At 37.8% G+C, this 24205-nt stretch overlaps 1 protein-coding gene across 25 annotated transcripts in view; it reads right to left on the reverse strand.

The window, feature by feature from the left end:
• Positions 1 to 24205, reverse strand: part of LRRC4C (leucine rich repeat containing 4C) — a 566727-nt gene that overhangs the window by 52345 nt on the left and 490177 nt on the right. For 15 of the 25 annotated variants that reach the window (XM_075426769.1, XM_075426770.1, XM_075426771.1 and 12 more), the window contains one exon: positions 4847 to 4979. The exons of 6 other annotated variants lie outside the window; for them this stretch is intronic. The gene's annotated coding sequence lies outside the window, so the exon portion shown is untranslated. Of the gene's footprint in view, positions 1 to 4247; positions 4324 to 4846; positions 4980 to 6878; positions 6952 to 8789; positions 8893 to 11254; positions 11353 to 24205 lie in introns of all 25 variants that reach the window. 4 more of the 25 variants (XM_075426758.1, XM_075426757.1, XM_075426753.1 and 1 more) reach the window with 2 other exon arrangements.

Below are 24205 nucleotides of genomic sequence, written 5' to 3' on the forward strand. Positions count from 1 at the left end.
CCATTCAAAATACAAGCTTTGTTCTAAACATAGCTATATGAATTGTTATTAGGTGAAAAGAACTTCTGGTTTAATTCTAATATCTCATTTCTTCTGTTCCATTCCAAACTCTGGGACATGACTCATTCTCAGCTGAAGACGACAATAATTCATTCTGAAGCTGTATATCCTTAACTTAATTTGGAAGGTTTGAACTTCTCCATAAATCATGGAACACAACTGGTTTCTTAGCTGTTAGAAAAGGAAAAACAAAACTAAACCCAACTTGACTACTATAACTTTACTATAAATAGCCTTGAAGGGGCATAGCGATTGCCAAAAAAATAAAATTTAGAACCATTCATCTAAACTACACACAAAAAAAGTATGTATCACACAGAAGAGCAAAATACAACCACTTGCAAACTGACCAGCCAAGGAAATGCACCGACAGAGCTCCGTTTGCTGGAACAAAATGAAAGATTTGTGGTTCCCGCCAGAAGATGATTATGGTCAGAATTCAAGAATATATACTTGGTACTGACATCAGATCGATATCATTAGACTCCAGTGAAGATGAAAGCCTCTTACTGAAAATATAAATTACCTTTTACCATCAAGATTTCAAGTTATATTAAAACAGCACTCTTACCTTCTCCTTCCTTCAGTCAAAATGGCATTTCCGACAATAGTTCACATGAAACACAATTTAAGCAGTGAATCAGAGACTGAAATATCAATCCATTAAGCTTCCTGTTTCTCATTAAGTATAGGGGTGGAGAAGTTCAAACTTCACTATGTTGCAGATGAAGATATCACGATGTCATCTCACCTAATTTCAGGTTTTTTCCATATTTGCCCTGAAGGATTGTAACTTCTTTTCCCAGTGTAAAGACTTGAATCCAAACCATTCTCTATGGCATTGAGGTTAGATTCATCATAGAATATCTCAAGTTGGAAGGTACTCATACGGATCATCGTGTCCAACTCCCTGCTCCTCACAGGACTACCTAAAACTAAACCATATGACTAAGAGCATTGTCCAGATGCTCACTGAACTCTGATAGGCTTGGTGTCATGACCACTTCCCTGGGGAGCCTGTTCCAGTGACCGACCACTCTACCAGTGAAGAACTTTTTTCCTAATGTCCAATCTCAACTTCCCCTGGTGCAGCTTCATTACATTTCATCATGCCCTCTCGCTGGTCACCAGAGAGAGATGACCACCTCTCCGTCCGCTGCCCCCCTCAAAGAAGTTGTAGACTACAATGAGGTCAAACCTCAGCCTTCTCCTCTCCAAGCTGAACAAGCCAAGTGACCTCAGCCGCTCCCCATAAGCCTTGCCCTCAAGACCTTTCACCAATTTGGCTGCCCTCCTCTGGGCACACTGTAGTAGTTTGATGTCCTTCTTATACTGAGGTGCCCAAAACGGCACACAGTACTTGAAGTGGGGCCACACCAGTGCAGTGTAGAGTGGGACAATCTTCTCCCTCGACCAGTTAGCTATGCTGTGCTTGATGCCTTTTGGCTGCCGTGACACACTGTTGGCTCATATTCAACTTGCCGTCAACCCAAAATCCCAGATCTCCTTCCACAGGGCTTCTCTCCAGCCTCTTGTCCCCTAGTCTGTATGTATAACCAGGATTACCCCATGCCAGATGGAAAATCCGGCACTTGCTCTTGTTAATTTCATACGTTTGGTGACTGCCCAGCTCTCTAATCTATCCATATCTCTCTGTAAGGCCTCTCTACACTCAAGAGACTACATGGCTCCTTCTAGTTTAGTATCATTGGCAAACAGACCAATGTTATCTCTGATCCTCCTTTTGCTGTTAACATATTATTGTTGCCCTTTACAGTGCTGGCCAGCATGAACTCTGTTCAGACTTTGGCTGCACGAATTTTCTCCCTACATTGGTGAACAGCATCTCTGTAGTCCTCCCATGGTGCCTGTCCTTGCTTCCAATGTCCATACACTTTCCTTTTCTGCTTAAGTTCTGGAGTAAGATCCCTGATCATCCAAGCCAGCCCTCTTCCCCACTTTCTTGACTCCCAACACTTTGAAATTATCTGCTTCTGTGCTCTTAAGAGATGGCTCTTAAAAAGTGACCAGCTTTTATGGACCCAAATACCTTCAAAAGCAGATTCCCAGGGGACCTTACTAACTAGCTCCTTCAGCAGCCTGAATTCTGCTCCTCCCACATCCAGGGTTGAAGGTTTGCTGGCAGTTTTTCTCCTGTCACCAATGATATGAAACTCAACTACTTTGTGGTCACTGTGACAAAGACAGTCACCAATCGCCACTTTGCCCATGAGTCCCCCTCTGATAACAAACAACAAATCTAGGAGGCCACCTTTCCTAGCTGGCTGGCTCCCTTAGTACCTGCACCAAGTTATCTTCAATGTGCTTCAGAAATTTCCTGGACCTGTTTGTGTCCAGTGCATGATATTTCCAGCTGATATCTGGGAAGTTAAAATCACCCATAAGGACAAGAGCAGTTGATCTAGAGATATCCCTTCATCCATTGTAGAATAATTCATCGGTGTCATCATCCTGGTTGAGTGGTTGACAGTAGACTCCCACGACAACATCGACTTTCTTTACTTTCCCCTTCATCCTTACCCAGAGTCTCTCAACTGTTTCATCGCCAACTGTAAGCGCCATACAATCCAGCCACTCCCCTACACACAGTGCCACCCACCCACCTTGCCTGCCCTGCCTATCCCTCCTGAAGTGCCTATAATTGTCCATCACACACTCATCCCACCAGGTGTTGCTTATGCAAATGATGTCTTACCTCTGGGACTGGGCCAAAGCTGCTAGCTCCGCTTGTTTATTCCTCATGCTGCACACATTAGTATAAAGACATTTCAGACATGCTCCAGTGTACTCAGCACATCGTGGAGCAGTCTGAAGGACTTTGCTAGCACACTGTCCCTCAAACACTGGCACACGCCCACCCTTATCTATAGCAAGCCTGGTTTTATGCCTTTCTCCCTTCAAATCTAGTTTAAAGTTGTTTCAATGAGTGCTGACAAGTCTTGTGCAAAGATCGTTTCCCCCTTTGAGAAAGGATTATCACAAAAGCATCAACAAAAGAACAGTTTAGAACTTCCATGTGAGTCCACCCATTTTACAGGTAGAAGAATGCACCCAAGAAGACACCTGAAACACAGCTAGGGACTGTTGCCAGTTCCTCTGGATCTCAGACCAGTTCCAATGATAAGCAAGCTATTTTTGTCTTTTGTTTACAATAAACTACCTAAAACCAATTGGTGCAATTTTTTGTAAAGACTATTGGACTCTCATTAAAAAAAAGCCCTGTTAACTTAATTCTTCTAAATAACAGAAAATGAAATCAGGTCTAGAGAACCTAGGCTGAATTGATTAACAATAAATTTGACTGGGAGAGTCTTGAAAAGGAGATTATAAACTGGAAAATATCACCATTTGTACAAATGCAGAAGGCAAGACCTACGCTTACTCTCACTTTCTTATATCAAACCTTTTTTCTGTCACAAACGCATTTATAACTTCTGCCAGGTAATAAAGTAGTTTCTATTCTTTCCAGACGGGAAGGCTTTAGACTCTCTACCACAGCTACAGGTTATACAAAGTCATAACTCTCAGCAACGTTATATGAGTGCAGATTGGTCTGTTCTCTGGCAGCTGCCAAACCTGGTGAAGCATGGAAGTAATTTGTGAATTGCAGCAGTGGAATCTCTGAATGATTTCAATTAATGAATGCCAGAGAACTGGAGGGAGCTCACCAGCAACAAAAAGGAAGGTATTTCCCAGAGACATTTGAAAGCCTAAGCTAGTACTCAACCAGCCAAAACATCTATACTCCTGAGCAAAGAAAAAAGCTCTCTTAACTAAGTGGTGTTTTCTGCTTCTCTGGTGTCTCATGAGATGTGGGAATAGATCCTTATGAAAACTTTTGCATCAAGAATCCAATTTTGTTTTCCACCAGTGTGATTTTTCATTGTTAATATGCTTACACTCTGCATATGCTAATGCACATTAATAAATCGAAGCAGCAAGTCAACCTGTCAAATACTTCATAAAGTACCATGGGAAATGATTGGGTTAGGATGAGTGGAGAAAAATCTGTTTGTTCAGCAAACTTAATCTTAGCAGCCGATCAATAAATGTGGGCATATCATGGACATACTGAAAGTTAACTGGGGTCAGAAATACACCATATAGCTGAGCTTTTGGGGCAGCAGAAAAATGTAATGTTCTGGTACTTCATGGCTCAACTGTACCTTGTAACATGAAGGAAGAAGCATACAGTTACACTGAGAGATGACAGATCTTTAGCTTGCACATTCTCTTGGGCTTCTGTAATATTCACAACAAAAAAATCCATAGTGAAGGCTTCAGGGGAGAAAAAGATTCTGCACAAACACAATAGCTAAGCCCAGAAGGTGAGATTGAAATAAACCAATCAAACAAGATTATACACAGTTAAAAATAAAGCCATTTCACTGTGAAACAACATTTTATTACACTAAATTGTTATATGGCTGATAAAACTCATGAAAATGCCAGCTTAAGTCCTACAAGGAATTTCTTGGAAAGTTACTGTAAACTTGTGATCTGTATTCTTTAACAGGTCCACAGGAAGACAAGAAAACCCCTGTAAGATATAGCCTCCAAATTCTCCCTCACACAGGGAACAGGGTTGAAACTCAGTGCGGTTGAAGAAGCTCTTGAAAGATTTTCAGGAGACTTGGTATGAACATTCACACAGCATCAAAGGTATGTACTCCCATTTCCTACCAGTTTTCTGCCATACGCTCCAGCCGTGATACCCCCAGAACCTGAAAAGCTGACTGCATAACAATATCCTAGCATGAATTACCTTTTTGGTAGGTTTACCGTCTTGGGAGATGATGCTTCTCCTTGTTTCCCAAACTACCCCTGGACCTTCTCATCCTACTAGCCCATTGGAGACTGTTCCACAGAGCTGCCTGGACCCCCCCACAGCATCCACCCTGTGGAAGAAACAAATATTGAAAAAATGTGATGCAGCAATTAAGTCTTCTAGAGACATAATTTGAAGACCTTGGGAGAGAAAAACTAAAGCAGACTAAAACATGCTATAGAGCTGTCATTACACTATCTGAGAAGGGAGTTGTAGGATTATAGTATTCCCTCACTCAATGTACTTGTATGTATAATACAGCTGCTGAAGGCACAGTTAATTTCAAGAAGACTTTAAGACACAAATATAAGCAGAGAATTCAAAGGCAACAATTAGTCAATAATGTGATGACCTAATCTTGCATACGAAAACCTTGCCTGGTTTGGAAATGCCTGTATTTTTGCATGCTTAGCAGTAATAGGAAGCAGGGTGTGTGTTAGTGCTGTATTTCTCTAATGAGTAGCTTCACCAAACATTGTACAGGACACGGTGGTAGAAATTAGGTCTTTTCCTGTCACTAGCAACAGTGAAACACAGACACCTCTTGAGGGCAAGGTACACCTTCCACACTGGAAACTTACTTCATTTGGAGATTTATTGATGTAAAAATGAAAATTAAACAAAAATTTTAAAATTAATTACTCTGCTAAATAGTTTACAGGTTACAGCCTGGATATACTGCACCAAATTCCTGTTTCAGTCAATGAATAAATAAACATTAGAAATAATAATCACACATATAATTTCATAGTTTGAAAACACTCATAAAATGAGATATAAAACGGGCCTTTTATTTCAAACCTTTTAAAAACATTGCCTATTTACTAAAGAAAAATAAATTCTACTGTCTCTTGTTTATGACAAAAGATGACTGAGTAAATGGTGACTCCAGATAACCCATAAGTCACTGATTCTGTTTTTCAAAGACCTGTCTGCTTTGTATTTCTTTGGCCTCGGCTGCCTAGCAACCTCCACAGAGCTTTCTTAGTCTATAGTAATTCTGGAGAGTTTTCATTTATATATTTATTTTTGAGAATGTCTATAAGGAGGATACAGAAACAAAGAGCTGTTTGTTCCTTCCTTCTAACACTGGGCTCCAAACATGTCACCTCAGTGAAGGACATAGTCCTTAGTTTTGCAAAGAGAGGTACCTACCTCCTTGAAATCGCTTGGGAACTAAGCAAATCCCGCCTTCCATGAGGCAAAACCTGAGTCTCTGTAGGAAACTCCTGATGTAATGTGTACGGATATTTCTTGCCCTCCCTGTTGATTTGAATCTTTGATAAGCTTTTTCACCCTGAAACACTAGATGTTTTTGTAAGGCTCCTGTTTTCATGCAGCCTGGAACTTTTACTTAACATGATGACAGAATTTGTGATGCTGTTCTGGGTCACCAGCAGTTCCTGAATCATCCAAGCACTGGAGGGAAATGGAGATTAAAACTGATATCCTGCTGTGTCTGTGACTCGAAGTGGGACAATTTCAGAGTTATGGATGGGACTACTTATTACAGTAAGTAGTTTGAAACTGGATACGGACTGTGTCTCCCTGAACCAGTCATAAGCTTTTTGGTGAAAAGCCTATTTCCTCAAGACTTTTTTCCTTTATTATTAGTTCAAAATTGAGGATGCCACAGAAAATATCCCTATGCTACATAAGAAAATATTTATTTTCTTGCCAATTCTACTCAAACAGAACTTTGCAAATACTTTATGCCCTAATCAACACAGTCCTCTCCTCCAACTGGGAGGGGAGCGGGGGTGGAGAAGAGACAGAGAAAGAAATGGTCAAAGATGTGTCCTGAATAGCCTAAGAGGCTCATCCGAATGATGTGGTAAATGCATGCCAAGTGTTCATAGCTTGCAGTCGCATGGCAGTGATGTGGGTCTTGTGTCTCGCTATTACTGAACTAATCTAGAAAAGATTCCAGTTACTTCTGGATCAAACTGAAGCCTTAAACATAACAAACCAATGTCTTTTGAGATATAGCAAGATGCCTTGATCAATCCATTACATTGCTTTCTGATTAAGTTGACCTGTAGCTGTATTTTGTCATTAAGGAAAACACAGGGAATCTGTGACAGAATATGAATCTGAAACCACATCTCTTAATTTCCACTTCTTGGTTCTCACCAACAGAACTATATACATAAAGATAAGATTATTTTAAACATGACAACAACTGTACGATTATGGAAGAATTTGTAAATCTTGGTGTTTACTTATGCTTAGACATATGCTTAGACATCAATCTCCATTTACCCAAAATTTAATAGTATGAAATAAGTATAATTTAATAAAAGTATCCTTAATATTATAACAGGAAACAAAAAATATATTGGATGATATATCAGTGCCCAATGAAATGAAATATAAGCAACAACATGGATAACAGATAATTATTCAAAAATAACCTGCTGGTTAAAAGAGCTTCATTTTTCAGAGGTACTTATAAACAGTGAAAACATCCATGGAAACTGAAATGTGTGAAATGATTCACTGAACAGGAGGAAGAAAGATACTGGGAGTAAACATAGATCTGGGATTTCTTTTTCTATTCATGGACTCACTGTAAACAATTTTCTAAGTTGCTTTACCTCTGTCATTCTGCACAATGACCTAAGTTCCCAGCAAACCTGGGACAATTTGTATTCCTGAGAGTTCTTGTAATACAAATAAATTCCAGGTACAATCCACAATTAAGTAGTTGCTTATTGAGAAGCAGTTTCCCCATATATATGTTCATTTTTCAGAATATCATTATTAAAGCAAAAATTGAGGGCATGTTGCTTCCCTCCCTTGCAAAGCATGATCATGATTTCATATGCTCTTCAGTGTAAAGTCAAACATTCTGAAAATAAACCTAATGAAGAATACCAGACTTACATGTCTGTTTTCTCAACTTTTGTGAGGTCTGATTTTAATAAGTTCAAGAACATGTAAACAGACAACAGAAGAGAATTTTTTTCATGGATTTTTATAAAAATTGTTATAATAGTTTTTCCTACAGAATAAACAAAGTGAGAATTATGCCAAAGCAGCTATCAAAGGAAATCCTTTGGAAATAAGCAAAAACTAGGGAAAATTAAGTCTGTTGAGATATATGGAAAAATAAGCTGCAAGCAGTCTCACCCTAAATTTCAAAGACTATAACTAGGTACTAAATCTACTACATTTACACTGGAAAACCTCACCTGCCATGCATTTATGCTTACAAAAGAAGAGGTATACCAAAAAGACTGATTTTGGCCTCCTTCCTCCCTTCCTCTGTTCCTCAAAAGAAATGAGACAAACGCAAAATGGATTAGTTTTCTGGATATGTACTACAACAAAATGAAATGTTAAAGAAGATTTGGACAAAGGACGTTATGAGGAAAATGAAATTTTAGTAACAAAAAGATGAAAGTAATGTTATTGTTAATATAAAAGCATAATCTTTGCTTGAATAATTCACCAAGGAGAACTGCAAGAAATCTGAAAATAATCAACATTATTCATCCGATGCTCACTTCCTCATTTTAAGTGCACTGATTTTACTTCAGACTTCTGCCAATAACTGATCAAAATTTGGTCTAACATCTTTAAATATTTTCTAAAGATTTATTATGGCAATAAGTAACACAAACTCACTGAAGTTTTAACCAGGCTTTAGTAATTGCTCTCAAAGCAGATATTTTTTATAGATTGCAAAGGAATGAAAAAAGCTGCATTAAAAAGAAGACTTATTAAAGAAGAAATAAACAGAGTAGCATATGCTACCACGATGACACAGTAATCAAATAAGCAGAAGAGATCAAACACACAGTTCCTGCCATTTTTAATAAATATCACTAACAGGGTGGTATTCAACCGCTAAGAGAAAGCACATTTTTTAAGATACTCTGTATTACTATGTCTGGCCCCGAGTTGCTACTCCAGAAGAGCACAGGTTTCTTGTAGATCCTATGTCTTCTCTGCCTGCTCCTGTGGAAGTCTTGGATACCCTAGGACATATGAAACAGCATTAGATGCTTTTATTTATGAACCTGAACCACTTGCAAGCTGTCAGCAAAAATGTGTGTCAGCTCCGGGTATTTACATATTAGGTAACAAGGGTAAAGTTAACAAAACAGGAAAATCTCAGTGTACTATGTCCACCTAAGACTTTCAACAATCCCAGTGGGTACAGAGAGAAAATGCTACTCCAGACAGTTTCTTAAACAAAGAAAGATATCTTTATACAAAGTCTGTACTACCAGTGAATATGAAGAAGTTGTTAAATCTCATCTCTCAATAAATGCTGACTCACTGTGCAGTAAAACTAGCTACCAGTGTTTTCTTGGTGGTTTGAATAGGAATTCTTGACAGTTTTCATTCCCTTCAGTTGTTGACATATCCTGCTATTTCAGAACTCTATTTTATTTTATATGCTTATCAGACTAGAACCCTTTTACACTACGGAATTGGCCAAGCCTCCATAAACCTTGATTATTTATTGCAAGTTCGTAACTACATTTTTTCCCTGATCTTTTAGCTTAGTGAAATCCTGAGTAAGGATTATTCTCCTGCATGAGACCTATAATTGCTGTGTATACTGTACTGCTCATTTTTCTTCTCTCATGAATGTCAGATGGGAATAAAACAAAGAATAGTTGCATGTCTGGTATGCTAATATTTTTATACTTCTGCATTTGTGTTAAGCAGATGGAGATTAGGTAATTCTGCATGGCTATCTCTCCAAAACAAGTTGAGCTAAGGTATGAATACCAATTTCTAAAATCATTCTCAACTTTTCTGCGTGCTACAGCCAAGAAATTCACTCATATGTTTTTGTACATCTAATCAATAAACAAGTTAATCTGTGTTGAACTAATCTTCTAGACGATTTGTCTTATTCAGCCTAACTAATACAAAGCTGTGAGTGATTCATTTCACAGCACCAGTACAGTGTGAAAAACAGGTCTACTGTCTTTTCAATGTGAGTGCCTCTGTGTGTGTTTATAAATACAAAATATCATTAAAAATATTTCCCCCTGCCAATATTGCCCCCATTTTATGATCAGTTCTATTGACTACTAATAACAGTCTCCAGATACTTGTCTGACATATGGCTGTTTAATTTATTTTTTTACTATGAAAGATCTGACCTGTTTTGTTCATCTATCAATACACATTTTTGTGCTGTAGACACAAATATTCATTTGTGTTAGCTTTCATCCCTGCTGTGTTTGTACAACACAGTGTGACATTCACAAACAGAAAGAAAAGAGATTGAAGTGAAGAACATTTGATAGTGTCGCCGAGCATTTTAAATACAGCAAAATAAATAAATTAGTGCCGAATTCATCAACTGCTGATTTTAGTGTGGCTGAACAGAGAGTGGGCCAGAAAGAATAAAGCGAATCTTAGGTGAACAACCAACTCATATTGTCTACAAAGCAACAGGACGAGTGCTACTGAATTCTACTGAACTCTTAGTTTTAGACTTGGATTTTCCATCCCTACTAGGGTATCTGATATACCCTCGTTTATATGTTACTTACCATTTTAGCAATCTTTTACCTACTTAATGCACAGTTCCTAGAGCTTTCAATCATTAATTCAAAGTGAATTTATGAAAATCAGCTTCAGAAACAAAGCACGGAAGCCAACAATTGGAAAGGAGCTACAGGATACCCCTACTCTCTAGTTCATGTGGGCACTTCATAGTCACAATGCATTTCCCAGGTCAGAGAGTTTCCAAATACAAAGAATTTCAAATATATTAATAATACAAAAGACAGAGCCCATTATTTAATATTTTTTCTGCCCTTTGTACCCTCAAGATACTGCAAAAGAAGGTAACATCGGTTGCTGGTGTTACACATTGCAAAAAATTTCTTCCCTGAGGTATCAAAAAGAAAGGCTTTCGAAGATGTCTGCTTTTTAGCTGACGTGATTTCCTTCAGAAGGATATGAAGAACATAATTTGTCTTATGCTAATGAAGAAAATGATATGTCTTATACTATATATGCATAGCTACACATCATTGTTACACCTGTGAGAAGAATTCCAGGAAAGGGAAGTCTTCTCAGAAATTCACAAGATCTCATAATCTTAAAAAAAGGGGCTAGTGACAAAATGCATTCATTAGGCACCGCAGAGAAATAACTAAATGTTCATGCTTTCGCCAGTTCAAAACAGACAGTGGAGCACTCTTTATCAAGAACAATACAACTTCAGTTGATAGCTTACTGTTTAACCTAATGGCCATTCAGGGATTATATGATAATCGGTATTCTGGACAAAAGACTCATTATAAAAATAACAGAAGTAAACTAGTACTGAGATAGTTATACTCTGGAAGTAAATAGGGCTTCACTTACCTGGTGGAACTACTGCATCTCTTGAGTAATTCCACTTCCACCCAACAGAGGGAGTGATGTTCATACCACAGCTGTACATCTCATTATAAAACACACACCTGCACAGTTATTGATCAAATGACTGCCATAGAGCAACACACAAAATAGTTTACTTATAAGACATTACATATATTGTCCAGCAGTCATGCATGAAGCATATTGTTTTCTGAATTTGTAAAGTTGTGGCAAAATAGACATTTTAAGAATATTAATGAAGTGTTAAGTTGTACTTAGTAGTACCAATCTCACATAGCAAAATTGTCAGATACTGGTTTTAAATAAGATCTGTATTGGGTCTAATAGAATTAAAATCTCATTTTCAACCTATAGCAATTTACAATACTATCAACACATCATCACATGTGATACAAAAAATGGTCTCTCGTTATGAAATGTGCACAAAGTTGAATTCATAGACCATATAAAGGTATATATGATTTGGATTTCAAAGATGGTTTTATATACTATTTGGTAAACCAGAGCTCATTGCCTTTTTCTAACAAACAAGCAAATAAGAAAATACAAGAGTGGGCTAAGTAAAAGCACTGATAAGAACGTCAACAGTGTGTCACTAGTTATTTGCATGTATTACTTCTAAACTAATTTCTACATTTTTATGAAAAGGGGTGAATATAAGGTGGAGATTGACAAGTAGGGACTGATGCATAATGGATATTCCCTGCAACATATAGAGTAGAAATCACTGAAGCTTGTGTTAATGGGAGGTGCAATGAAATGTTACGTGCAGAAGAACAGGGAATAATCATGAAATTGTCATTAAAAACTACAAAAAAAAAACAACCAAAACAACCAGTGTGGAGCTATTAAAGATCAAAATGTTTTTGAGTGGTACTGCATCAGTATAGTCTACTCATATACAGCAAAGCAGTTAAAAGTATCAGTTACTTTCCTGTCTGTAAATTGTTCATAAAATAATGACATGCTTCCCTGCTAATAATGAAGTTTTCAATAACTTTCAAAAAATAAATATAACTAAAAAAAAAGGAAACCTATACATTGACAGATTGATTATGTGTGATTGCTCACATAGGTCATATAGTACAATGTTGGTGGTTCAGAATAGATGATACAGTCCAACAGAGAAAAATCAGTCAGAAGTATTTGGAAAAATAAATTTGGGCTTTAGAGCTGGAAAGGATGTCAAAATCCTTTTATTTCCTCTAAAAAAGGACATGATTTGGAAATAATCTGAAATTTAAAATAAATTCTGTTCCCTCAGAAGGATGAATTGTTACTGTGTCTCTACCAGGGACGTTTCACAGAATCACGGAATGGTAGGGGTTGGAAGGGACCTCTGTGGCTCATCTAGTCCAACCCTCCTGCCGAAGCAGGGTCACCTACAGCAGGCTGCACAGGACCATGTCCAGGCGGGTCTTGAATATCTCCTGAGAAGGAGACTCCACCACCTCCCTGGGCAGCCTGTTCCAGTGCTCCGTCACCCTCAAAGTAAAGAAGTTCTTCCTAATATTCAGACAGAACTTCCTATGCTTCAGTTTGTGCCCATTGCCCCTTGTCCTGTCGCTGGGCACCACTGAAAAGAGTTTGGCCCCATCCTCCTGACACCCACCCTTCAGATATTTGTAAGCATATATTACTTCCCCTCACAGCCTTCTCTTCTTCAGACTGAACAAGCCCAACTCCCTCAGCCTTTCCTCCTAGGAGAGATGCTCCTGTCCCCTCACCATCCTCGTAGCCCTCCGCTGGATTCTCTCCAGTAGCTCCTCCTCTTTCTTGAACTGGGGAGCCCAGAACTGGACACAGTACTCCAGATGGGGCCTCACTAGGGCAGTGTAGAGGGGAAGGAGAACCTCCCTCGACCTGCTGGCCACACTCCTCCTAATGCACCCCAGGATCCCATTAGCTTTCTTGGCAGCCAGGGCACACTGCTGGCTCATGGTCAACCTGTCATGCACCAGCACTCCCAGGTCCTTCTCCGCAGAGCTGCTCTCCAGCAGGTCCGCCCTAAGCTTGCACAGATGCATGGGGTTGTTCCTCCCCAGGTGCAGGACCCTGCACTTCCCCTTGTTGAACCTCATCAGGTTCCTCTCTGCCCAGCTTTCCAGCCTGTCCAGGTCACGCTGAATGGCAGCACAGCCTTCTGGTGTATCTACCACTCCTCCCAGTTTGGTGTCATCAGCAAACTTGATGAGGGTACATTCTAACTCTTCATCCACATCATTGATGAAGAAGTTAAACAAGGCTGGGCCCAGTACTGACCCTTGGGGGACACCACTAGTTACCGGCCTCCAATTAGACTCAGCGCCGCTGACGACAACCCTCTGAGTTCTGCCATTCAGCCAGTTCTCAATCCACTTCACCGACTACTCATCCAGCCCACACTTCCTGAGCTTCCCTAGGAGGATATCATGGTAGACTGTGTCGAAAGCCTTGCTGAAGTCAAGGTAGACAACATCTGCGGCTCTCCCTACGTCTACCCAGCCAGTCATGTCATCATAGAAAGCCATCAGATTGGTCAGGCATGATTTCCCCTTGGTGAATCCATGCTGACTACTCCTGATAACCTTCTTTTCCTCCACTTGCTTGCTGATGACCTCCAGGATAAGCTGCTCCATCACCTTTCCTGGGATGGCAGTGAGGCTGACGGGCCTGTAGTATCTTGGAATACGCCCCAGAAAACAATAGTTACATTCTACTTAACAGCATAGAGCACGAATACCTTTTGAACAGAGTTCAAGAAGAGATTCAAGCTCAGTTAAACCTAATGTAGACAAAACCCCTGCTTTTTATTCTTGATTGCTTAGTCATACTTCAAGAAGGAGGAAGAGAAGACTTCACTAACCTCTACCATACCTACCATAGTTCTTTTAACCTCCTGAATGATTATAGGCTATAAGCTTCATCACTCTCTTGATTTCTGTCTGAACTTTCACAACATTTCGTATGAGATGCTATTTTTATCCAAGATTAGGGAAAGTAAAAAAGAAAGAAAAAACAGTCACACCTTGTGTGACTGCATTTGTACAGGACTGTACTGTAAGGGAACTCATGGGGCAATCTCTTCACGGAACAGGTAACTGTGCTGTAGACCCGTTTCATTTGTCTTGTAGCAATGAACACAGCACCAGGGGACAGAGTTCAGAACATACAGAATAAAATAAAATCTCCACTATGTTCTACTCTTATATTCAGTAACATAAGAAAATCCACAATAGCTGTACCGAATTCCTGAGCGCAGAGATTAAGAATAAAAGAATGCTTCTAGGAATGAAAAATTACGGAGCTTCACAAACCATTCAAACCACTAATTCAAATTACAATCTACATGCAGCAAAATTTCAGCAGATATCAAAATATTAAAAAAGGAACTTGAAACTGCTTCAGTATTTTTGTTATAAAAATATCTCTATGAATACGGGACTTAAAAAACAAAAAAACCTCACTATTTTCCCCCCTTTCTTCACATGCTCTCCAGAAATAACATTTATTCCTTGGCTAAGAACCTGTATAATGAGGCCAAGTTTCAACTTGGGAAGAAGATTTTTGTATCCAAGCAATTAAATACCCCTAAAAAAACACAAATGCAACAAATTATGCTGTTATCAAACTTCAGAAATGGAAGTTCACAGAAAATTATATTTGTGACACATCTTTGTCTAAGATTGGTTTTAGTGGTTAAGAGAACTGTTAAATTCTCTCAGGAAGAATTTCAGACCTCTTCAGATCATTTTCCACATTTTCCCTGATACATTTCCCCCAGCCTGTGGCCCAGAATTCACAACTGGTGAGTTACAGCAACTGAGCTCCTGATGCAGTCACGTAGAGAGAGTAATTCCAACATATGCAGCTCTCCGTCTATTCTCTTGGCAGATGCTACATGTTATTATCTCCAAAGTCTGCATCTTCGTAAATCTAGATCATGCAATTCAGTCATGAGGTGAAAACTCACATTCTGCTGACTTGCTAGATGAGAGAGTAGCTGGAATACTTGGAACACATATCCCTAAACTACAAAACAATCCCAATTTTGAATTATATTCGGGATTATTATTTTTCTGTTGCTGCCAGGAAGTTTAACACAACTTGTGAAAGCTTGGAAATGGCAATGTAGTTGCCATTTCATTCATATTCATTCATTAGAAAATCAACGTTAGCAAAGTAAGGAAAATGGGCATATAGTTCTGGAAAGCAGTTCTAGAATGATGTAGAAACTTGCAGTCCCCTTAATTTCTATGCTAAAAGAATAACCAGTGCAGAGACAGAATACCTTATTTACAAACATTCATTCAATTCTTCACTTATCAGCTGAGATACTCAAGAGAAATGCCATTAGACAAAACTGATGTTTGCTCCAGTAGCAAAGGGAATGAGAACAGAACATTTTATAAACACCTCCAAGGAATTGATAAGGGATGATTGTAGTTATCTGCATCAGAGGCAGAGACAAGAAACTTGTCACCCCTTGCTAATGCCATAAGCTACCCAATCATTTCAGCTCTAATGACACTCATAGGAAAATATTTTGGGGCTAAACCTTTTTTTTTTTTTTTTTTTTTTTGGACATATGCCATACTCCACATACTTCCAAGACATACAGCACTGAGAGTTTCTTCCTCCTAAATATATGCTATAAAAGACTTTCTAATGAAGTACCAAACAAATTTATACATTCATAATTCAATTGGTTCCTGACTGCTTACTTCTTTCCAAGGCTCAGAGTTGCTAGTATCTAGAAATTTCTCTTTACTTTATGTGAAAGTGTTCTCTGGTTTTGTAAAAGGAGGATGCAAGTTCTACATTGTATCTTCCTTAACTTCCAGACCTTCACAGACAGCAGCACAGTGACAAATGTAACTTTCCTGAGTAGTCACAAACACACTAAAAAAATACAGCATACCTGGACTGTCATCTCAACTGACTTTTTCTACATGTGAATTATATTTTCAGAAATTAAATAATTATTGAAATAATTATTGTATCAGACATACAGGTAATGTCTCCTATTCCCATTGTAAGGAATATGTATAGCACAGAAAGATTTTGCTGTAGTGCAGCCATGGCAGGGTTATTTAAGCAACTGAAAATGCCTATTTAAGAGCTGGTTTCTTTCTGTGCTCATTCGCATCAGAGGGAAATAGAGCTAATGCTACGGTCTTATGAGTGCTTTATGCATTCTGACAAACCAAACGAGGTCTGTCAGGAGAGGCTCTAGGCAGCATGGAACTGCTGCAATTTTACATCTCATTGATTACAACAATGGGAACTGAAAACAGTTCTCTGCTTTCCACATGATATCAAAAATATTGTTGCAGACCTCAGAAAATATGCGCATGCTCTGGTAGAGAGAAAATGAGGAAAAACAACTTTGTACAGCATTGTTTCCTCATGAATTTGAGTCAGGCCCATCTGACCTTTATGAAGGCTAATAATAAAGCAATAAGGTGACATGCAGTAAAGCCTGTCATTCTGTGAGTAGTTCTGCAATAGGTCACATGGAACAAAAGGGCAGTTCAATGCCCTGAGGCTTTGGGGATATACTTCTTTTGTGGTAAGTGCATCCTGTGTACTGCTGGCATTACACAGAATATGTGGGAATGCACATGTCACAACAAACCATATTAAAAGAACAAGGACCTAACAAAACTGCTAAGAAAATGAAAATTTATTATTACTGTCACATCACCTCAGTCATTGACTGATTTGATTTTCTGGAGAGGTTTTCTATGAAATTTTCAGGGGACTAATTATTTTTATTGCTATTATATGAAAATCTCAAGTCTTTCCTCTTCCCACATCTCCAGTGACCTGTTTTTGCTGGATCCAGCAGTCCTCATCCACAGAATGTTACCATTTTGTAAGGGATGGACTCACAGTCTAAGCACAGCAAAACAATCCCAAAACCAGAGTAATTTATAGTGACAGCAGTAGAAGTCTGTTCTACTCAGAGATTGCAAATGACATATGTAGTACCGTGTGCTAAGCAAGCTGTGATAGTCACCAACACTTTGAGGTGCCTAGCAACCTTCAGTAGCATTCAGTGGGAAGAGAAGATTTCCAGCACTCTACAGAATTAAATTCCTAATAAAAGTGTTTACTCAGGATCAATCCTAGCAGCCCTCAATGCTCCCTAAAATCAGGTAGACGGAAGCATGCTTAGCATGAAAGAAGGGCAAGTCCTTAGGTACTCGTTACAATCACAGTGTCAAAACCAATTTAAGAAGGAGATCTTTGTATGAAAAACAATGTCAGTTTTATAGAAGTTCCAGTGGACTGGTCACCAGACTAGTAAATAGAAGATCAAAGTTCTGAATTTCACCATGCCTTTTGGATATTTTATTTTAACTATATTCTTATATTCATATATGAATACCTATAGCAATTCTATACATGTAGACCCAATCCAGGTACATTTTCAACACATATATAAGCAACTATTAACGATAACAAGCAAACTTAATCAATGGAGGTTGAAACAATAAAAAAAATGAAAATCAAGTTTCAGCAAGTTAATAACATCCGTGTTACTCCCACCAGGAATACCCAGTCACAGGAAGCTGGATGCAAGAACTAAACACAAGCACTCTCAGTGACTCCCATTAGAACATACTGGGATCTATGTATTGGGTAAAACTAGGCCTGCATGACAAAGAAACATGCCAATCAAAAAAAGAAACAAAACTCAAATGACATTCAAATACTTGCAAGTAGCCAGTAAGAACTAAGCTATTGGATATGTGAGGGTAACTGGTAGCTTGATCAGTGGCAGAACAGAGAAATCTAGGAAAAGAAGATCCCTCTCCCACCCAAAAGGCAGCTTTTGAGAATTTACAAGTACCTGTTCCCTGCCTGAAAAGGGTATGATAAAAGCAACGGTCCACTTAGAAATGCAGTAAGTAATCTCATTCATCATCTGAAGGACACAGAAATGCAAGAATAAATTTGGGTATAAAATATCCTCTTGGATGTCTTGATTCTGTGATATAAAGCCAAAGAAAAAGCAAGTAAGGCCCAGAGCAATACAGTGATGAGCCAAGACTCCTGAGTCCAGTTGAAAAAAAAAATTGTTGAAGTTAAGAACAAAAGTAATCTGCTAGTCAAAACTTGTAAGCATTTACTACTTCTGTAATAATAAGAATCTCGTTCACAATAAATGGTGTGCTGTGTGCAACGGCATCTGTGACAGCCGTTCTCACCTGTTGGTTATTGGTCTGCTGGAGAAGCATTAATTCCAACTGTAACACTAATGGAATAATTATAATCCTTGGGTTGTATATATATTATGTTAGTAACCTATCACCTACTACTTCATGTGGTAATGCTGCTTTATTGAACATAGCCCATTATAAACTTATTGCAACACTGAACACACAAAACACACTTTTCTATGATTTTCTTTATTTTTGTGCATGGCATATATCTATATAAACTAAAAGTTATAATACCAACAGCAAGTTAAAGTTGTGAGACACAGAAGATTTAAAAGGGGGAAAAAAAAAGATGTAAAAGAGTACTTTTTTATTTCGAATAATTATGACAGTTTCTAACACCAATAATGAGTTTTAGACTGGTTGTTCTTTGCTGTAACTGGCCAAATATACTTCTGGCTTCAACTGTTCCAGATGGTCATCAGCTGCCATGAAGTGCCTGACCCGATGATAATAGTCACTGTGAGTTCCATAAAGAAAGTGGTGAAATTTGGGCCACAGTAATTCCATGAATTTAGTGCTTACACAGAGCAGTGTATTGGCATATCACAGAATCACAGGATGGCTGAGGTTGGAAGGGACCTCTGGAGGTCATCTGGATCAACCCCTCTGCTCAGGCCCTGCAGGCTGAGAGGCCTCTGGCCCTGCACTGGTGCCTGGGGTCGTTCCTCTCCAGGTGCAGGACTTGGCACTTCCCCACGTTGAACTTTCCGAGATGCCTGTCAGCCCACTTCTCCAGCCTTTCAAGGTCCCTCTGGATGGCAGCACAACACTATCAATATGCATACATAACATATTCTTGGGTCACTTGTTTAATACACTGCTAATTTTGCTGCTTCTCTTATTTATTCTGTGAAACACTTTGTCCTTCTTCTTTTGAAGTTTATTGAATAGATAATATATACATGATGCAATTTTTTAGAAGAGGCTGAATTTGTTGTTTCTTTCTGGAAAGTATCTGTCACATTACAGATACTGCTACAAGCAAAAAACGCTGCAGCTTAGGCCCATTAGTCTCACAATGAATTCGCTTCATCTGAACACATAAAATCATGATTACATTGAAAAATGTGATATAATACATGAAATACCTGTAATCTGAACTTGGTTCTATACTGCAAGTCTAGGAGTCTAAAAGGCTGAATTATAGCCAAAGGGATTTTTTGGCTCTCTCTTTTGTTTGTTTTGTTGTGATTTTTTAAAAAAGAAATTAACTAAGGTTTCTTTTTTTTTTAACTTCTGATTTTTGGTATCCAGTGACAGAAACCTTATGGCCTGAACTTCAGGGTTACTAAACTCCCAATGATTTCAAAGGTATGTATCATCAGCATTTTGTAAATTCAGACTTTGCAGGAATTTAAACTTGGTTACTCATAAACAAATACATCCAACACAGACTGTTAAAAACAGTGGGGCAATCCCTTCCTTTAAAAAAGGATTATATATGTTTAACCAACTTCTAAGAAATCACATGATCATAATTACTGAACATCTATAAAATATTTCATAAATGGAATTCTACAGAACTGCTAAGTTTTATTATGCTGTTAACCACATTATTTTGATTTAAAATCAATTAAAATTAAATAAAGCAGGTATGAAACTTTAAATAACTTTAAAACTTTTAACTTTAAAATAAATATGCATTCCTAATACAGATATACTGCATCTCGTTTATGCTGTATTAATGGCAGTCACACTGAGAAGAAACTGTGTAGAAGAATGTATTAAAGCTAATTGACAAAAATACAAATTTCTCTCAAATTCAGCAACTTTGCCTTCGAGGCAGAGGGAGGCCAAATACTGTCCCTTGCCCCTGCTCTTTTCCTCTGGCACGAAATGATTGCCTCTGAGGAGGAGACACTGTCAGTCACCATAGCCTTGGTCATCTATATTACTTGCACCTGAGGCAATATTGGATTCAAAGCAATACTGGATGACCAACAGATTTTACCAGTATACTTCACACTAACCTAGTCTGTCATCTTCATCATATATACTACATGAGCCTGATGCAATCACAGGTGCAAAATCACCCTAAATCCACCAATCTGGTAACCAAAACGATAATGACAAACAGGATGTTCAGAGATGGAATAGTAATTAGAGTAACTTATTTTATGAGGACAGATTAGTCTAACATAGGTAAATAAAAAGATGGAATTTTATGGATTTCTGAAGATCTTGAGGAAGAAGATCTTTATTTAGCATGGTACAGGGAGAATGAAACTCCAAGAAAATAACAATAGTATAAAATGAAGATAATAAGCTGAATACTAGCGAAATATTTCATGAGACTGCAATCCATCCAATAGAGACATAATTCTGAAAGGCGAGAGGATTTGGAAATAGAGACGACAAAGCACGAGCAGCAAGAAACAAATGTATACTGATCACACTGAAGGCTAAACCATCTATATTTGCCTTTTTTGTCTTTGAGATTACTTCTTCTAGTCAATCATTCTGGAGCACCACTACAGTTTAACACCTCTTTCTTTCGTGTTCTCTCTCCCTTCCTCTTCCTTTTAAAAGCACTATCAAAATAGACGTGACCTCATTTCCCTTCCTTTTCATTCTGCTTTAAAGGAATTATTTGCATAATCACTATGTTTCCCTAATGTTTTCATATTTGATTCTTTATATGTGAAAACCTATTTTAAGCAACATCTGGACAGAGTGTTCAACATTCCTCCTTTATAATGTAGCTTTCTGTAGCCACATGATTTTTATAAGGTCACCTATTACAATAGTATCTCAGTGACCTTATTAAAAAAAAAAACAGATGGATGAATAAAGATTTGGGCTGAAGAAAATGCTACATATCATGACTATTTACCTTGTCCCTTCATCCACATACAGAATTCATTCACAAAGAGTAGACGAAGGCTCTTCCAAAGTGAGTGAAATGCCTACAAACCTGCAAGCATTTCATAGAAAAGATATAATGCTAACACAAGTCTAGAAAGTAGAATTCAAAAGCTTTTGATGCCAGCAGAAAATAAATACATCTTCCTCTGTGTTTCAAAAAAATCCAAACAGTTTTCCTTTTACCGGGAAACTGTATTTTAAATACCAGAAATATCTGTTATCTGTAAATCTTTGCTGAAATGCTCCACAATATAAATGGGAAGTGTGGTGAATTTCTAGGATTTTTTTAGTTATATTCATATTTTCTTCAATACATTTTTTTTCAAACACTTTCAAATGTCAAAGGCAAAGGGAGGCAAAATACAAAGATAGTCACTGATATCTTAATACTGTATTTTCCATCAATAGCTGCTAAAATTTAAATTCTCCACTAGCAGTATCCAGCTTGAAACTCTTATGAAATGCTTACAGTATCTGTTTTTCAATACAAAATTCATATTCTGCTTTCAGGATATCTTACAACTAGTGGCTGAAAAATAAAATTTATATATCTCAGTCCCCTCAACACTCTTACTATTACACTTAACAAACGGGAATTTTGTGTCATTCAGCAAAATGTCAAAGATTTTAGTCCTAATGAAAGAAATGAAAAATTAAATAATACTAAAAATCATTTTCACATTTTATTCAGTTTGCCAAACTTGCATTTTACTTGTAGTCATAAAAATAATAGTAAGTAATAAAATTAATTTGAGGTTTATCTAAGAGCCCCTACTGCCTTTTGGTGGGGTAAGTGCAGAAGAAATATTTATATATACACATATATTTTTATATACACATAGTCAGTTCTTTGACTTCTTGGTGTTTGGTGTGTAAGAGCAGAGTCTTTTAAAGAATGTATTAAATCTGTTCATATTTATTTCTGCTCACACAATAAAACGTGAGGTATAATTTAAACATTTTTTTTTTAAATTCTCAGGAGCTCTTATCATCATCCCTCCCATTTCAACTCCAGGAAAATAATGTTTTTTGATAGTCTGAAAGTATGATTTAAACTGATCTATTTCGCTCTCTCACACACACACTTTACTAAATTGATCTTAATTGCTGCATAATCTGGTGAAAATCAACAATTGGCAGACTGCACTCAAGACACACTTGAGAACGGAATAACAGGCTTTTTTGCAGATCTGGGACTGAGCTGCATAGCACACATGTTGGAAAGAAGATGTGATAGAAAGGGTTTACAATAATAAGAAAGTAAAAGAATAAATCATGTGTAGTGCTGCAGACTCATGCCTAACTGACACATTGTGTCATAGGAAGCTGCATGGAGCAGGAACTCTGGAGGGAACAACTTACAAAAAGTACTTGGAATTGAATACATATCCCCAGAAAGCTACACATACTGAACTAGTTTTGGAAAAAAAACACACAGAGTACTACGAAAGTATTGCTAACCCCCACTAAACACTACTCTTTGAATTCCAAGGAGATTTTAGAGTTTGGGTTTGCTCATTTGTAATACAATGAAAGGAAACATTGAAATTAAAAGTAATTTCAAGTAGAAAAAAACCCAGCCACAATATTTGCAGTTCTTTCTGATAAATGTGAATGAATGTTTCTAAAAAATTTTAACTAGTCATGGAATTTGACGTTAATTTAGTAAATACTTTATTCAGCTCTGAACTGTACATTTTTTAGTTTGGAGAAGAAGGGAGAGGAAGAAACAGGGAAATAACATTGTCTAGCTGGAGCACGTACCTGCTAATGACATTGCAACCAAAGCAGAAGCATTCATTTGCTATTTCAATAATACATTCTGACATACTAGGCTAGATGAGCTATTCTGTCGTGTGATAACCTTTACTGCTGTTTTTTCCAGTGCAGCCCAGCACACTTCTGAAAAACTGCAATTCAAAAGCTTAAAGAAAATGCAGCAATCTTTAGAAACACCAGTTGTCTTTCCTGATACTTTCCATGCCTAATACAACAACAAAACCTGATGCATCTACAAGACAGAATTTTGTGGAAAGTACAGCAAGACAGAACTAATGTGAGAGTTCATATTAAGAGATAGAATACATACTTTACCTCAAGATGCAGAAAATGGGTAACATAAAGCAGTCTATGGCAGTCAAGCAGAGTTTGGTGGGTTTCTTGTCCTGGTATATCACACAACCCTTACCACCTCTTGGGATAGTTATTGTTGTATAAGTGAATGATTGCCTCAGAAAAACAAATTATTTTTAGTCTAACTTGTCTCAAAGGCTCAGCCGTTTGTCAGATACAGTTAAATAAGAAATTATTCCCTCCACCCAGACTAATGTTACACTAATTACAGGGAGCATAATGCACAATGATGTGTTATACCTATTATGTATGGATCAAGGAGGAATTTTTCTGAAAATGACATATTTTATTCTAGGGAAAAGGGGTTTTGCTCTTTTTATGGAACATAGTCAACACTTCCAAAAGCTGTTTTACAATTAGTCCCTACTTGGCATTCTTTTTCTTTTTTTTTTTTCATCAGGTAATTCTCAGCATATTCAGGCTGCCAAGAGCCTCTCCTCACAGCAAAATATGTGAGTGACTAGAGTCACAATCTAATCTTAGCCTTGCTCTAATAGACATAAGAAGCCAAAGAAGGACCACAGCAGCACAGCACCCTGCACTTGGTTCCTTCTGCTGCCATGTTCTGGGCCTAGGTGCTCAAGTCCTGCCAAGAGTTGAAAAGTATCAACAATAATTGCCATTGACGGCATCTTACTGTTAGAATGGTCAGTCATATCAAAATACCAGATATATTTATCTTTATCATACACCTACAAAACAGAGAAATATATTAAGGAACATAGAT

The sequence above is a fragment of the Opisthocomus hoazin genome, chromosome 7 (genome assembly GCF_030867145.1).
Source record: "Opisthocomus hoazin isolate bOpiHoa1 chromosome 7, bOpiHoa1.hap1, whole genome shotgun sequence".
Taxonomy (NCBI): domain Eukaryota; kingdom Metazoa; phylum Chordata; class Aves; order Opisthocomiformes; family Opisthocomidae; genus Opisthocomus; species Opisthocomus hoazin.